This window comes from Triticum urartu, chromosome 7, assembly GCF_003073215.2.
Source record: "Triticum urartu cultivar G1812 chromosome 7, Tu2.1, whole genome shotgun sequence".
Lineage (NCBI taxonomy): Eukaryota > Viridiplantae > Streptophyta > Magnoliopsida > Poales > Poaceae > Triticum > Triticum urartu.
Window position 1 is genome coordinate 226,403,867 of NC_053028.1, and position 15,807 is coordinate 226,419,673.

Below are 15,807 nucleotides of genomic sequence, written 5' to 3' on the forward strand. Positions count from 1 at the left end.
ACTCGCAGAATGAGGAGAAACTTGCTTAGTACACCCTCTCGCCCGCCCACGGGCGCGGTGGCTCGTAGAGTCACAAGACGAGGAGAAGCTTGCTTACTACGCCTATGCCCGCTCCCTCGCCCACGCGTGCGGTGGCTCGCGGGACGAGGAGAAAATTTTACTACTCCCTCCGTTACTCCTCGTCCCTACCTTGGTTAGAGAGGTTATCATATTGTTTGAAATATATGTCTTTTAGCAGATTTCAATATGAAATACTAGTACATACTCCAAACACTGATGTATATAGATGTATTTTAGAGTGTAGATTCAAGCATTTTGCTCCTTATGTAGTCCATATTGAAACGGACGTAGTAGTACACACTCTCCCTCGCCCCTCGACCCTCGCCCATGTGGTGGACGTGCAACAATTCATTCAGTCTCAGATTCCAGAACCATATACTGTAGTACCATCATTGCTCGACTTTCCAAAGAGGCGAGGAGCCAAGCGCAAAGTTCTATTATTTTTTAGATGCCAAGCGCAAGGTTTACAAGAGAATGAGTAGTGGTAGTACTAGTAGTACGTAGTCTATGAGGAATAAGCAACAAGAATGTATGTTTTGTGTGACAGTCTCTTCTTACAGAACGTGCTAGACCTAGTGGACGTCATTTTTGCAATGGGAGTATCATTGATGACACAATTCAGAGTGGTGGGCAGCGGGAATAATATTCGGAGCTGCTTATTCTTTAACCCCATGAAGAAGTCACATAGAAAGGAATAGCCATCCTCTACACGTGCTCCTATGTAAAATGAGTAAATGAGACAAAAAGAGAAAGAGATAAAGTAAAAAATCACCAGCCTTAGAGCCAGCCCTATTGTATCAGTGAATGACATTTCTACGTCGTGATTGACATGGCTATCTTATTAACCATGCTGCGGAGGTAGCAGCGGATTTTTATTTATTTGCGGAGGTAGCATCTAGCGGATGGATATTCAACGAGGAGTGAAATGATGGCTGCTTCCTCCATTAAATAGTAGGGAAAGGTGGGCCTCGTGATTTGATGGCTCATTAGTCATTATTACTGCTATACTCTTTACCCATATAATAACCGTGTGGTAGAGTAGCTAGCTATACTTTTAATAACCATCCTCGATGTGAAGAGATGCCCACACCCACACACGTACTAGTAGCATGCTTTGCGTCTTCCCCAACCACACACGTTACACGATGGAGCTCATTTCTGTACGATGATGCAGCACGTGATAATATGACGTGGCTAGTAGTAGTAGTTTACTCACTTAGGGTCGGGAACCACGCATGAACGGTACCGCATTATTTAGAAATAAAGTTTTTTTTGAGTGGCACGTACGCAATATAAATAGGTTCATATGGAGAGAAAAAGAAACCGCTCCACTATATACATAGCCAGGAGCCTACATGGTTGCTTGCTGGGGTTGCTCTCTTCACACTCTCTCGCACAAAACGACCGTGGCCACATCTCTAGCATCCGGGTGGATCATGTCCACCAGGCGAAGGGGTGGATGCTTTGTGTAGATGCGGTTGCCGTCACGGACGGCGAAAACCCACTATCGGCGCATCCCCATCAGGGGTCCCCGCCGTTCTGTCTCACAAAGCCGGTGCGGTTGCCTTCGTCCCTTCTCACTGCCACGACGTGGGCAGTTGCCGCCTCCCGCCGCCCTCCTCTAAGCTAGCTACGTCCCGACATCCCTCGGGTACAACTTCCTTTACAGCCAGGCGGCTTGCACCACTGCCCCAGCTGCCCACATCGCTCCATCTGGATATTTCTCTACTTCTTTGCCCTGCACGTACCTCTACTGGCTTCTAGTGTATTTGTGATGAGTTTATATTTCATCAACTAGCCCACTAGTCTTATTCTAATCATGCTTCTTCAATTTCTTTGCCACACGGATGCTTAGCTCGATTTTAGTGAAACTGCACAAAATGATCTGATGGTTAAAGGGTTGCAAACTTCATTCCTTCAGAAGGTTCAGCCTCACCAGCAAATTAAAGCCTGGTTAGGGTTTAGGATTCAAGGCCTAGGGATTGCATGGATAATTTTTTATTTAGTTGTATCTGTTCCAAAATAAGTTTCAACTTTAGTACAACTTTGTACACTAAAGTTGGCATAAAGTTGAGACACTTATTTTGGAACGGAGGGCATATTGGCTATGATCTATGAATCATTGAGATGCAATAGCACGCATGTTAGTATCCTTTGCATTTGATGGAATGTTGCAACGGGGAAACCTTGGATGCAAGATACATGAAACATAAGCAGAAAGCTTCATACCATTGTACATTTTCGCTGCTTTCGTGTTTTCGCCGAGCTGCCATGTTTTCGCTGATTTCACACTCCTCCACTATGAGAGTGGAGAAAATTGTAAAGAGTGGAGATGATCTACCTCCTTTCACCGAAACGTAGGATGTCCAGCATCCAGTGCATGTGTCATGCACCAAAGTAAAGTGTACAGTACAAGTGAGAATCAACATCATTGTGCCACCTTTGTAATAATGACCAATGGGCCGTCAAATCACATAGACCCAACAGTAAGTTGGACCGACAAAGCAGCCATCAGTCTTTGTTGAATCCGCTTCTCCCTTCAATGCATGTTCCAGTGAGAGGTCATGTCCGCTCTGCCCGGGCAAGAATGCGGCACCGATTCTCTGGAGCAGCGCTGACCATTTCGGGTGGGAAGCGCGCGCAGGTGATGGAGGGGCCTTGGGTCCGCCAGGGTGGTCAAGAGCGGGCGTGGCAGCTGTCCCGACTAGACGCTCGAAAATGAGAGGATGCACCGACTCTCGTGACTTCGTAGTTAAGTACTTCACACCAGTTGTCCCGGGCAGACGCCCGAAAACGAGAGGATGCACCGATGCACCGACAGCGAGCGACGCATGCACCAATAATATTTATTTTTTGTTGGCATGTACTGTATTAGTAGTTTACTACTTCCCGGCTAATATCATTTTCTTCGTTTTACCAGATTATATAGTCTTATTTTCACTTCTTTCCACCACATGCTCACATTCCAAGGTGCATTAAATTGATGCATGCAAGGATTAAAAGAAACCAACCAGTGCATGTGACATGGTGGAAAACCCTAGACGGAGGTAGTAGTACGAGATACGGTGGCACACTGACTTAGGCCGAACACAAGTGCCCACTCATTATTGGAAGAGTGCAAAGTGTACATACAAAGTAATTAAAATTGAATTTCTCGAATATATTTAAAATTGGAGGATAGTGCAGCCCACCTTTACGATATTTTGACCGTGTGTGGTTCAATTGTTGTTCACTTCGGAGGGTCGTGTACCACACATGAATGTTAGTAAGTGCGACCGAGAGGCGTGCAACGTTAATTGCGAGTTGACTCCTTCGAGCGTGAAATTTTCTTCACGTATTAGCATTGCCCCTAGTATTTTTCTTCACTACATTAAATAAAGAGTTCTGTTTCATGCACAATTTAAAACAATTTTTATGGAGAGAAAAAGAAAACCACTCCATCTATATACACTGTGGCCTCGACGCTTGTTTTCTAGGGTTTTCTCTCTTCACACACTCTCTCCACTATATATATACACACTGGAGCCTCAACGCTTGTAGTTGCTCTCTTCACTCTCTAGATCTAAACATGACTTCGTTAGCCTCTCTCTCTCCCCTCACTGTTGGTCAAGATCCGTCCGCCGGGGAAGGGAAGGAGGCTTAACACTGTCGCCATCGACGAGGGAGGGAATCCACTACCGGCGCAGCTGTTCTGTTTCACCCAACGGAGGCACGGGAGGGCCTCCGACCCCTTCTTCCTCATTGGCGTACATAGTGTGGGCAGATCGGCCTCCGGCCGCCCACTGAGGCACACCCGGAGAAACTTATGGTATAGTTGACTTATTCCACATGCATTGCTTTAGCTGCATGTGGATTTTTTCTGCTTCTGCACTTGAATCTAGGTGTTGGATCAAATTGGAAAGTGGTGGGGAAAGTTATATAGCATGAATCTAGGACATGGTTCAAAGCGGAAAGGAAGGGGGAGTGTGCTACAGACTGGCTATCCAGCACCTACGTTGGTCGAAAAGGGAAAACAATGACAAACACAGTATGCACATCTATAACAAACTGATCTTTCTGTTAGTGGGGGACAAGGCTGTAGAGTCTGAGCAGGACTAGATTTGCTGCCCTCACATAGGGAAAGGTGTCTAAAGATAACAAAACTGGGACCAACGCAAATATGCTCCTTGGTTGTTTGTTCTTTGTTGCAATAGATTGTGCATCACCCCTTTATACACTACTGCAGGATGCTGCTAACGCGACACTACGATCAAAGACCCTTCGACGAAACTGTGTGTGATGCAATAATCACAAACAGTGCTGTAAAAAACCGTCAAAAACATTTGCGATGACGGATGCATCAAACACGGTTCGAATTTTAGTTGCGTGTGTGATGCAGGGCATACGGTTCAGTTCAATTAACTGTTTTCGACGAGGAGGAACAAAAGAAACGGGAAGCCGGATGAAGGTGTGTGCGATACACAACATACGGTTCACTCGGATGAACTATTTGTGATTAGGCAACACAAAAGAAACAGGCAGGCAGATGAAGGTGTGTGCGATGTACAACATACGGTTCACTCGGATGAACTATTTGTGATTAGGCAACACAAAAGAAACGAGCAGGCAGATGAAGGTGTGTGCGATGTACAGCATACGGTTCACTCGGATGAACTATTTGTGATTAGGCAACACAAAAGAAACGGTCAGCCAGATGAAGGTATGTGCAATGTACAACATACTGTTCACTCGGATGAACTGTTTGTGATTAGGCAACACAAAAGAAATGGTCAGGCACATCAAGGTGTGTGCAATATACGGCATGCGGTTCACTCGGCCTTGTCGTCAGTGTGTGACCTCTGTGGAAACCGTCCACCGCCTCTTTGCCTTTCCCTCTTGATTTGGAACTACTTCCGCACACTCTTCCTCCCTCCATTTGCCTTCACGCTTCCTTCTGCCATTGTTCGATCATCTTCTCCATGGAGGGAACAGGCCGGAAACGACCACATTATTCTTTCCCCAGTCTAAAAGATGACGTGGTGGAGGAACTCATTGATCGGTGTGACGTCATCACCTCGGCTAGCATGGCAGGTTCATTCAAGACCATTCTCGACTCAACTAATAACATCATTACAAGGAACCCAAGGGTCCAGGAGCAGTTTGATCTCCCCTATCTTCTTCGCTGTGACCCTGCTGACTGGTGCCGGGACGAGGGAAGCCTCGCCTTGTGCAAGTTGATGACGCTTGATAATGATATGTGTGATGTTAAGATGCCATCGCTTGAGGGCAAGGCTTGGGCAGGTGCAAATGGAGATTGGGTTGTTTATATTGGGTACAACTGCGAGTGGGAAGTCGTGAATGTGTACACTCGTCACCGGGTTCCACTTCCAAAAATCTTAGACTGCCCAAAGGTTGAGTACACCGGTATTCTACATGAGTTCAAATACGATCATGGTGACTATCGTCTACGGAATATAGCAATTTGTCGAGTTCCCAACCGCTCTTGGGATTACACGAACTATGATGTTGTTGCTATCTTCGACAAGCTTGTTGCCGTCCTTACTTCCACGCCTTGATGGATATTGCTCAAAAATCAATTTTTATACATGGATGAGTACTGTGATGCAATTCAATACGAGGGTCTTGTGTTTGCTGCCACCACTCATGGCACTGTTTTTGCATGGAATCCTGATGCTTTCGGTACGTTTGTCTTCCACTATAATTATAATTGTTTCATCCACATGCATGCGGGTTAGCTAGTTTCCCTTTACTAATTAACCTTCTTGTGTTTCCTAGGTCCTGTGAACATTCCACCACCTATACTTGAAAATTTTTATAACCAAGGGGGAGATGACGATGCTGATGATCACGAGCATGAGGACAAGCAGGACCCATATACTTAGTGGCGCCTGGCAACTTATTCCGATGGATCACCTCTTCTTGTCTGTATACAGGGCACTGCTGATGTTACTAAGGAAGCAGGTGTTGTCTCGCATGGTCGCACTCACCGGACCTATTCCAATATCCGTTGCAGGGTATCCAGGATGGATACTGGTGTACTAGCGCCAACACCTTCTCCCTGGTTAAGTATTGAAAGTCTTGGAGGAAACTCGCTCTTCCTTGGACAAAACTATCCAATGATGGTGGAAGGCGATCCAGCTGCTGTTGACACAATGTTACTACCATTTATGAGAAGCAACTGTATCTATACCTCGGACATTACTATGCTTCCCTACCGTCCCAATATGGGTCCTGACATAGGCCGCTTCAGCCTAGATGATCTGTCCTGCATTGGTCTCGAGATTGACAGTAGCTGGCCCTTCCCAGAGAATCACTTCTGGTTCAAAGCAAGTGTTTCCAACGCTGACGAGTGTTTGAGCTGAAGTTCATATCATCGCTTTATTATTTGTTGTGTGAGAAAAACTTTACTTTACTAGAATGTTTTGTTGGAAATGATCTATAATCCAACGTGTATCCTCATTGTCGTTGTGGGTTAATGACTTGTTGTATGTAATCAATGGTACATTTGCATATGCGTCCATCAACTCACGCCTGCTAGTGGTGTCCATATGAACAGTACTAGTGATTTTAGTTGCAAAAATTAGATAGTTCTAGTGAATTTTAGATGCATATTTTGACAAATCGCAGTGTTACAAGGTTGACAAATGGCAATGTTACTAGATAAACAAATGTCAATCTTTCCAGTTTGACAAATGGCAACATACCCAAAATGACAGATGCAAATCTTACCCAATTGTTTCTATGTGGTTGCACATGGGTCATGCAAAACAACCGTTTGCGTTGAAGGGATGCACAAATCCTACACTGCGAGGGAAGACATTTGCTATCAAGAGCTGCAGAAATCCTGCTCGGCACATTTTCCCTTGGCATACGGGTGTTCTATCTAAAACATTTGCGATCAAGAGCTGCAAAAATCCTGCTCGACACATTTTCCCTTGGCTTCCTGGGGAAGCTGTCGGTTTGCATACGGGTGTTCTAACTAAAACATTTGTGATGAGTGTTTTATATTTCAATACCTTGACATTTTTTTCAAAAGAAAATCGTTTGATAAGTCTGTACATTAAGAGATAAAAATGCAAGTTCGTTCAAACCATATCTTTCATTCAGTCACACTGTGAATTTATATTCATATGATCGTGAATTTGAGATACAGTATCAAACCCCAAAAAACTATTTCTGGCGGCGGCGGAGGCGGCTTTCCGCGCCGTCATTGTGGTTGTCGTCCTCCGGGACGCCGTTGTTGAACTCTTCAAGGCAGCACAAAATGTTCTTCACTTGTAAATCAAACATCATGTCGTCGCGCGATCGACGTGCGCGGCACGGGACGACGACAACTGGCGCCGCTGAGAGGTAGTGGTCGACGGCAGCATCCCATGCCGCTGAGCCGGGCGTGAGCACGGGCACGGGCGTGGCGGGTGCAACCAAACGCACGGGGACCAACGCCACGGTGGGTGGAGGGGCGCGCACAGGCAGGGGCACGGGTGCGGCGGGTACGACCAAACGCACGGGGTCCTGTGCCACGATGGGTGGATGGGCGTGCACAGGGACGGGCATTGGCGCTGGCGCTGGCATGTACACGAGCTCGCGTGGGTCCTCGGAGACCTCGCTGACGCACGCGGCCTCCAGCTCTGCAATAGTGCTACAGGGATGGTCGCTGGCGCGGGCGTGGGGATGGGAGCTGGGTCGGGAGCGGGGGCAGCAACCGCCGCGGCCAGCTTGTTCTGGGCCATGTCCATGAGGCCCCATTCCTCCTTATTTTCTATATCCTCTGGCTCGGAGCCGACTTCACCAAACTTGAAGACTAGTGGTAGATGATCTTTCTGTGGCATGGCGTTAGTGAAGGTCTGCGGGAGGAGGGGAATGGGAGGTGAACAGTAAGGCCGCCTGTATTAAACAGGGGCTCGGGCGCCATTAATGGAGAGGAAGGCCTGGCGGCCATGGAAGTCAAAGGGCTCGCTTCCCAGTGAGCCTGCGTAGTGTACACCTCGCACGCTTCCCGGTGAGCCTACACATTGGAGGACACCTTGCACGCCTCTCGTTAGCTTGCGCGCTGGACACCGCTCGCACGCCTCCCGTTTTGTCAAGGTCAAGCACCTGTCCGCATGACACCTTCTATAGCCATTAAAACGAAGACATGTGGCGTCACGTGAATGGTTAATAGAACACAAATGATTTGAATTATACAACTGTTTGAGATATTAAAGTGGCAGCTATTTTTTCAAAATGCCTTTGTTGGATGCTATTCAAGTGCGCCTTCTCTCAAAATGAACACGATAAATACCACAGCATGTTGGGTGCCATTCCATGAAAGCATGCCAAGTTTCATAAAATTCATACGAGTTTTGGATTTACTAGAATCTAAAAACAAATTATGTCAATGTTTCGTCAGCAATCAACGGTGCTCTGGTGTCTGAAATTCATTCACGTTTCTTGCATGGGACCTAATCATGCACCCAATGACACAAATTTGATTTTTCAACCAATTTATATACATTACAGCATGTACATGTAGTTCAAATTTGAATTATGCACATAAATGCATTGAAAACTCAATTAATGCAGAAAAATGTCCAAACGAACCGCAAAAAATCCCAAAAATTGACACAACACTCCTGTTGTTCTATGTTGACACGAGAAATTTTTGAAAGCAATAAGAGGCAATGGATATTGTTGCGTCCCCAAAGGTGAGACGTTCCCTACTGAAACCATCACGCTTGTTGTGAGAAGCATATCCCCAAACCTGCCCCAAATGGGGCAAAAAATTATCACGGCTTGTTGATGCTGCTCCATGATAGCATGCCAAGTTCCATGAATTTTGGATAAGCTTTGGATTTACTAGAATTTAAAAACCAGGTATCTCAATGTTTGCGGCCGAGTGACCGTGACAGGGTGGTTGACATTCATTCCCATTTCTTGCATGGGACCTATGCACGCACCCATGACACATATTGGATTTTTCGACCAATTTGTATGCATTAGAGCATGTGCATGTAGTTCAAATTTGAATTATGCACATAAATGCATTGAAAATTGAATTAATGCATAAAAATGTCCAAACGAACCCCAAAAATCCCAAAAATTGACACAACACTCCTGTTGTTCTATGTTGACATGAGAAATTTTTTGATAGCAATAAGAGGCAATGGATATCGTTTCGTCCCCAAAGGTGGGACGTTCCCTACCGAAACCATTAGGCTTGTTGTGAGAAGCTCTGGTTTGTGAGAAGCAGATCGCCAAACCTGCCCCAAATGGGACAAAAAATTTACCACGACATGTTGATGTGGCTCCATGATAGCATGCCAAGTTTCATGAATTTCGGACGAGCTTTGGATTTACTAGAATTAAAAAACTAGGTATCTCAATGTTTTCGGCCGAGTGACCGTGGCAGGGTGTTTGACATTCATTCGCATTTCTTGCATGCGACCTAAGCATGCAACCAAGGACACATATTTGAATTTTCAACCAATTTATATGCATTAGAGCATGTGCATGTAGTTCAAATTTGAATTATGCACATAAATGCATTGAAAACTCAGTTAATGCATAAAAATGTCCAAACGAACCCCGAAAATCCCAAAAATTGACACAACACTCATGTTGTTCTATGTTGACACGAGAAATTTTTTGAAAGCAATAAGAGGAAATGGATATCATTTCGTCCCCAAAGGTGGGACGTTCCCTACTGAAACCATCAGGCTTGTTATGAAAAGCTATGGTTTGTGAGAAGCATATCCCCAAACATGCCCAAAATGGGACAAAAAGTTTACCATGGCATGCTGATGCCGCTCCATGATAGCATGCCAAGTTTCATGAATTTTTGACAAGCCTATGCTTTACTAGAATTTAAAAACCAGGTGTCTCAATGTTTGCGGCCAAGTGACCGTGGCAGGGTGTTTGACATTCATTTTCATTTCTTGCATGGGACCTAAGCACGCACCCAAAGACGCGGATTTAAGTTTTCAACCAATTTATATGCATTAGAGCATGTAGTTCAAATTTGAATTATGCACATAAATGCATTGATAACTTAGTTAATGGGTCCAGTGTTTCGCTCCCGTGTCTCTCCCCGCAGCGACCCGGGAGAAACCCTAAATCGCCGCCGCCACCCCCACCTCACCCTACCCCTTCCCTCGCCGCCACCGGAGGGCGCCGCCAGGCAAATCCCATGCGGCGGCAATGGGGGGGGGGGCTTGTCCGTCTTGCAAGGACCATGAGTGGCGCGGGGGTGGCTCATCCTCGGAGATGCGGGGCGCGTTCGGCCTCCTGCGGGTCACCATGGGCCGCGCAGTGGAGGGGGTGCGGCCTTGGTGCACGAGCGGGCGTGGAGGTGCGCGGGCTGGCCGTGGCGAGGGCGTGTGCGGTCTGTGCGTGGCGCGGGTGTGTGCGGCCTGGGCGAGGCGCGAGATGCGGTGCCGGATGGCGAGATGCGCATGGAGAGGGAGGAGTTCCCGGCAGGGTTCTGCTGGGCGAGGGGCGCCGGATCTCCTGCTTGCTGGCGTGGGCCTGTGAGGGCTGCAGAGGATCCGGTCGGCCGGCGTGCCGTCGGTCTGATCCTGCGTAGAGCCTGAGGCGGAGGTGCGGCGGCGGCTCGAGATCCGCAAGCGGCAGGGATCGATGTGGGTCTTTGCAGGCCTGCGGCGTGAGGTCCTTGATGCAGGCCGTCTGTTGACTGCACAAGGGCGAGATGAAGTGGTATGCTTGCGCGTCGTGGAGGTGGTTGCCGGATGGGCTAGTCGGGTTGCGGGTTTGGGCGGGTGAGGCTGCCGGCGAAAGCTTTTGTCCGGCTATGGCTGGAGTCATCGATGGCGGCGCCTACGGGCACCGTTACCTTGTTGGAGGCATCAATGTTGCGGTCCTCTCTATCTTTCCCAACATGCTTCGGGGGAAACCTTAGATTCGGTCTTCCGGATCGGGCGATGGTGGTGCTACTGGCTTTGCTCGGCATCATGTTCCCTCTTGAGGGCATCGAATTGAAGATTGACCCGGTCAGAGGGACTCATGGATCGTCGAGGTGGTCGGCCGCGGCTACCGTGTCATCTCCGTTGGACAGCAGGAGCACCCTCCACATGCAAGGTACATCAGGCGGGTTATGTCAGCCAATCTCGTGAGATCGAAGCGGCATATGTTCACTCTATTGGACATATCGTTCCTCTTTGATGTAGTTGAGGTTTCGGAGATATGCTCATGGCAGCCCGGATTGATACGACAGTTTCGGTGTGTACTCTGGTAGCGGTTAAAGCGCTCGAGTGCCCGGCCGGGTGTGTTGTGGGGTGTTGGCCTTCCGGCGTTTTGTATGTCTTTGGTGCTTTGGGCCTAGTCTAGCTAGGCGTTGTTTAGGTTTTTGTCCGGTTTACCTCGATAAACCAAGCAACTCCTTTTTCATTTCTTCTTTTTAGCACTACCTTTTATGTGGCGCGTTACTCCTTTGGGGTGTTCTTGTAACACCCTTTCTAATCAATGAATTTGGTAGCTCTCCTACATACTTTCAAAAAAATACAGTTAATGCATAAAAATATCCAAACGAACCCCGAAATATCCCAAAAATAGACTCAACACTCCTGTTGTTCTATGTTGACACGGGGAAAAATTGAAAGCAATAAGAGGCAATGGATATCGTTTCATCCCCAAAGGTGGGACGTTCCCTACCGAAACCATCAGGCTTGTTGTGAGAAACCCTGGTTTGTGAGAAGCACATCCCCAAACTGGCCCTAAATGGTACAAAAAATTTACCACGGCATGTTGATGCCGCTCCATGATAGCATGCCAAGTTTCATGAATTTCAGACGAGCTTTGTATTTACTAGAATTTAAAACCCATGTATCTCCATGTTTGTGGCCGAGTGACCATGGCAGGGTGTTTGACATTCATTCCCATTTCTTGCATGGGACCTAAGCTTGCAACCAAGGACACATATTTGAATTTTCAACCAATTTATATGCATTAGAGCATGTGCATGCAGTTCAAATTTGAATTTTGCACATAAATGCATTGAAAACTCAGTTAATGCATAAAAATGTCCAAACAAACCCCCAAAACCCCCAAAAATTGACACAACACTCCTGTTGTTCTATGTTGACACGAGAAAAATTGTGAAAGCAATAAGAGTCGATGGATATCATTTTGTCCCCAAAGGTGGGACGTTCCCTACCGAAACCACCAGGCTTGTTGTGAGAAGCTCTGGTTTTTGAGAAGCATATCCCCAAACCTGCCCCAAATGGGACAAACAATTTACCACGGCATGTTCATGCCGCTCCATGATAGCATGCCAAGTTTCATGAATTTCATACGAGCTTCGGATTTACTAGAATTTAAAAACTAGCTATCTCAATGTTTGCAGTCGAGTGACCATGGCAGGGTGTTTGACATTCATTCCCATTTCTTGCATGGGACCTAAGCATGCAACCAAGGACACATATTTGAATTTTCAACCAATTTATATGCATTAGAGCATGTGCATGTAGTTCAAATTTGAATTATGTACATAAATGCATTGAAAACTCAGTTAATGCATAAAAATGTCCAAACGAACCCCGAAAAATCCCAAAAATTGAGACAACACTCCTGTTGTTCTATGTTGACACGAGAAATTTTTTGAAAGCAATAAGAGGTAATGGACATCGTTTTGTCCCCAAAGGTGGGACGTTCCCTGCGGAAACCATCAGGCTTGTTGTGAGAAGCTCTGGTTTGTGAGAAGCATATCCCCAAACCTGCCCCAAATGCGACAAAAAATTTACCATGTCATGTTGATGCCGCTCCATGATAGCACGCCAAGTTTCATGAATTTCGGACGAGCTTTGGATTTACTATAATTTAAAAACCAGGTATCTCAATGTTTGCGGTCGAGTGACCGTGGCAGGGTGTTTGACATTCATTTCCCATTTCTTGCATGGGACCTAAGCATGCAACCAAGGGAACAAATTTGAATTTTCAACCAATTTATATGCGTTAGAGCATGTGCATGTAGTTCAAATTTGAATTATGCACATAAATGCATTGGAAACTCAATTAGTGCATAAAAATGTCCAAATGAAGCACATAATCGTTCAAAGTGAATGGTCTGATGGCACCGCGCGCAAAGCACATTTCCAAAATTTTGGCCTACCGCCATAACATCTACCCTCACCCCTCCCCCTTCCCCACCCCCTTTTCTCGCTGACCACAAGTCACATTTCCCTTGTTTCCTCCTTCCTTCCTTCATTCCTATGCTATAGCTGCTTCCTCGCTCTCGCCGTCTCGCGTCCTACCTCCGGGGTCGCCATGGTCTTCTTCAAAGACCTCTCCAGCGGTTCCTCCTCCTGCGACGACTCCTTCAGCGCCTAGGTATGCCTCTCTTCTCTCTCTCGGGCTATGACTTGGAATGAAGGATCTTTACCTGGCGGTCGAATTGAGTCATTTCTTCCTCTTGTAGCTCCCCAGGACCATTAGTGGCCACGAATGGAGCGAGGTGGCTGAAGATCTATCTGCTCGTTGTCACCATCAATCTCCATGTGTGAAGCTAGTTGCGTTTGAAGCTATGGACAGTGGGAGGAAGTTTTTGGCATGTGTAGAGAAGGTTAGACCCTCTTTCATTGTTACAAATCATTTGTTAGATGTGATTCAAACATTGTCACGGTCCCAACCCATTCATAGCACACCTTCAACCAAACGCATCCTAAGACAGTGTCACAGTTTGTACCTAGTATCTTAAATTGTTGCCATCTGATCAGCAGTGCCATTAGAAAGTTGGCACTGCTTCAGCAGTTTGTGCAGCCAACTTTGGTCCACACATCCGAGTAGTAAAATACTAAATCTTTATGGCATGAAAGAACTGGGCATCATAGCAACTACGTGCTCCGGAGTCTAGGTCCCTGATTTTTTTCCACTGCATCGGCTCACCACTGCAGGGGACCGGTGCGAGATGTAGGAATAGTTGTCTTTACCCCAGTTTTGGCATACATAGTGGACGACCTTAATGCTATTTGTTCTATGTTACTAAATTTGTGCATGTACACACCTGTTAGTATCAATTTGTTGTCATCCAAACACTGTCGCTATGCTGTTGCAGTTATATTTACCTTCTTCATAAATGTTCAATTTGTTATTTATTGTACATGAGTAAGAACTTGTAGCATTGTTGTAGTTAATTATAGCTTCTGATGTTCCATAATTTGGTTGTTGTCTCAGTAGCAATTAATTCATTTGCACATTGATCTTTTTGAGAAGATATGTCATTATTAACATGTTTCTTCAGTTTTTCGAAATAAGCATTGGTAATTTTCTATGTTGCTATAAACCCATTTCCCCTACAATTGTTACTGATCTTGTTTTAAATATTATAGGATGAACTGAAGTGTTCTTACTTGGAGTGGGTTGATCAAGAGTGGCCACAGTCTTTGAAGATGTGCCTAACGAAGCTCTAGAGCATGTATGAGGAAGAGAACAGACATAGGCTTGGATAAATTATTGTCAATGCTAAAGAATATTTGAAGATGTGGGATAAAAAGAGGAACATGGAGAATGAGCTCAGAATTTTTAAATCATACTTTGCTAAGATGGTGTTGGCGAAGGAGGAGGCACTCTCCCAGTTGGCCAGTGCAAAACAGGTTCTTACTGAACTGAAAGCCGAGGTGGATAAGACGAGCCTGGATGATCTCGATTAGGGAAATGAATATATTGTTCTTATGAAGTTGAACTAGCTATATGTTGTACTGTGTTGTCTTCATATAGCTATCGTACTGTGATGTTATAATATATTTATGTGCCTGATATGAAATTGGCAAACAACTGTTCGATATGAAATGTGAATTTGCGTAATACTAGAATTATTAATTGTAAACTAATTAACCTGCTAAATGTGTCATGGACCTTTGCAAACGGTTCTAGCAGTAAAAGTGCTTGCGATGGATAGCCCAATGCCAGACAGTTTTCTTCATCAAATCGTGTGTGATGTAGTTGATAAAAGCAAACAGTTAACCAAGGCAGACCGTGCGTGATAGTTACACCTTTCACACACGAGCCTACACATAAAACTGTGTGGGATGTACATACGAACAGAAACGTTTTCCCTGGATTAACTGTGTGGGATGTATATAAGAACGGAATCATATTCCTTGGATTGACTTTGTCTGATATACATACCTACGGAAATGTTTTTCTGGGATTCACCGTGTGGGATGTACATACCTACGGAAATGTTTTTCTGGGATTCACCATGTGGGATGTACATACCTACGGAAATGTTTTTCTGGGATACACTGTGTGGGATGTACATACCTACGGAATTTTTTCTGGGATTCACCGTGTGGGATGTACATACCTACGAAAATGATTGGGTTTCGATGCCTCGCCCGATCGCACACGGCCCTAGCCTGTGTCCCTGGAGGGCCAATCCCCGATGATTTCTGGGTTGTGTGGGAAGGACCCCCCTATCGCCCACACTCACTTGGCGACGGTTCCAAATGCCGTCGGGTAAAGGGGTTAAAAACCATTTGTATAGCATCGACGCATACTAGTGATACATCGGTAGATGCACATGGTGCTGGTGCAGCCACTATCCCATACAACTCTTTGGCTGTTGTTAATCTAATAATGCCGCTGGAAAATTGAAGCAATGCCACAATTAAAAGCAAGTTACATGCTTAACGAATTTTATAGTTAATATAGTCTCTCTGTTAATATGAATCAACGCCACTGTTTGAGAAATGCTATTGTCTTGCTTTCTTTCCCATTTAGATAAGTAAGATGCTTCTTTTTGTGGGCTTCTGTGTC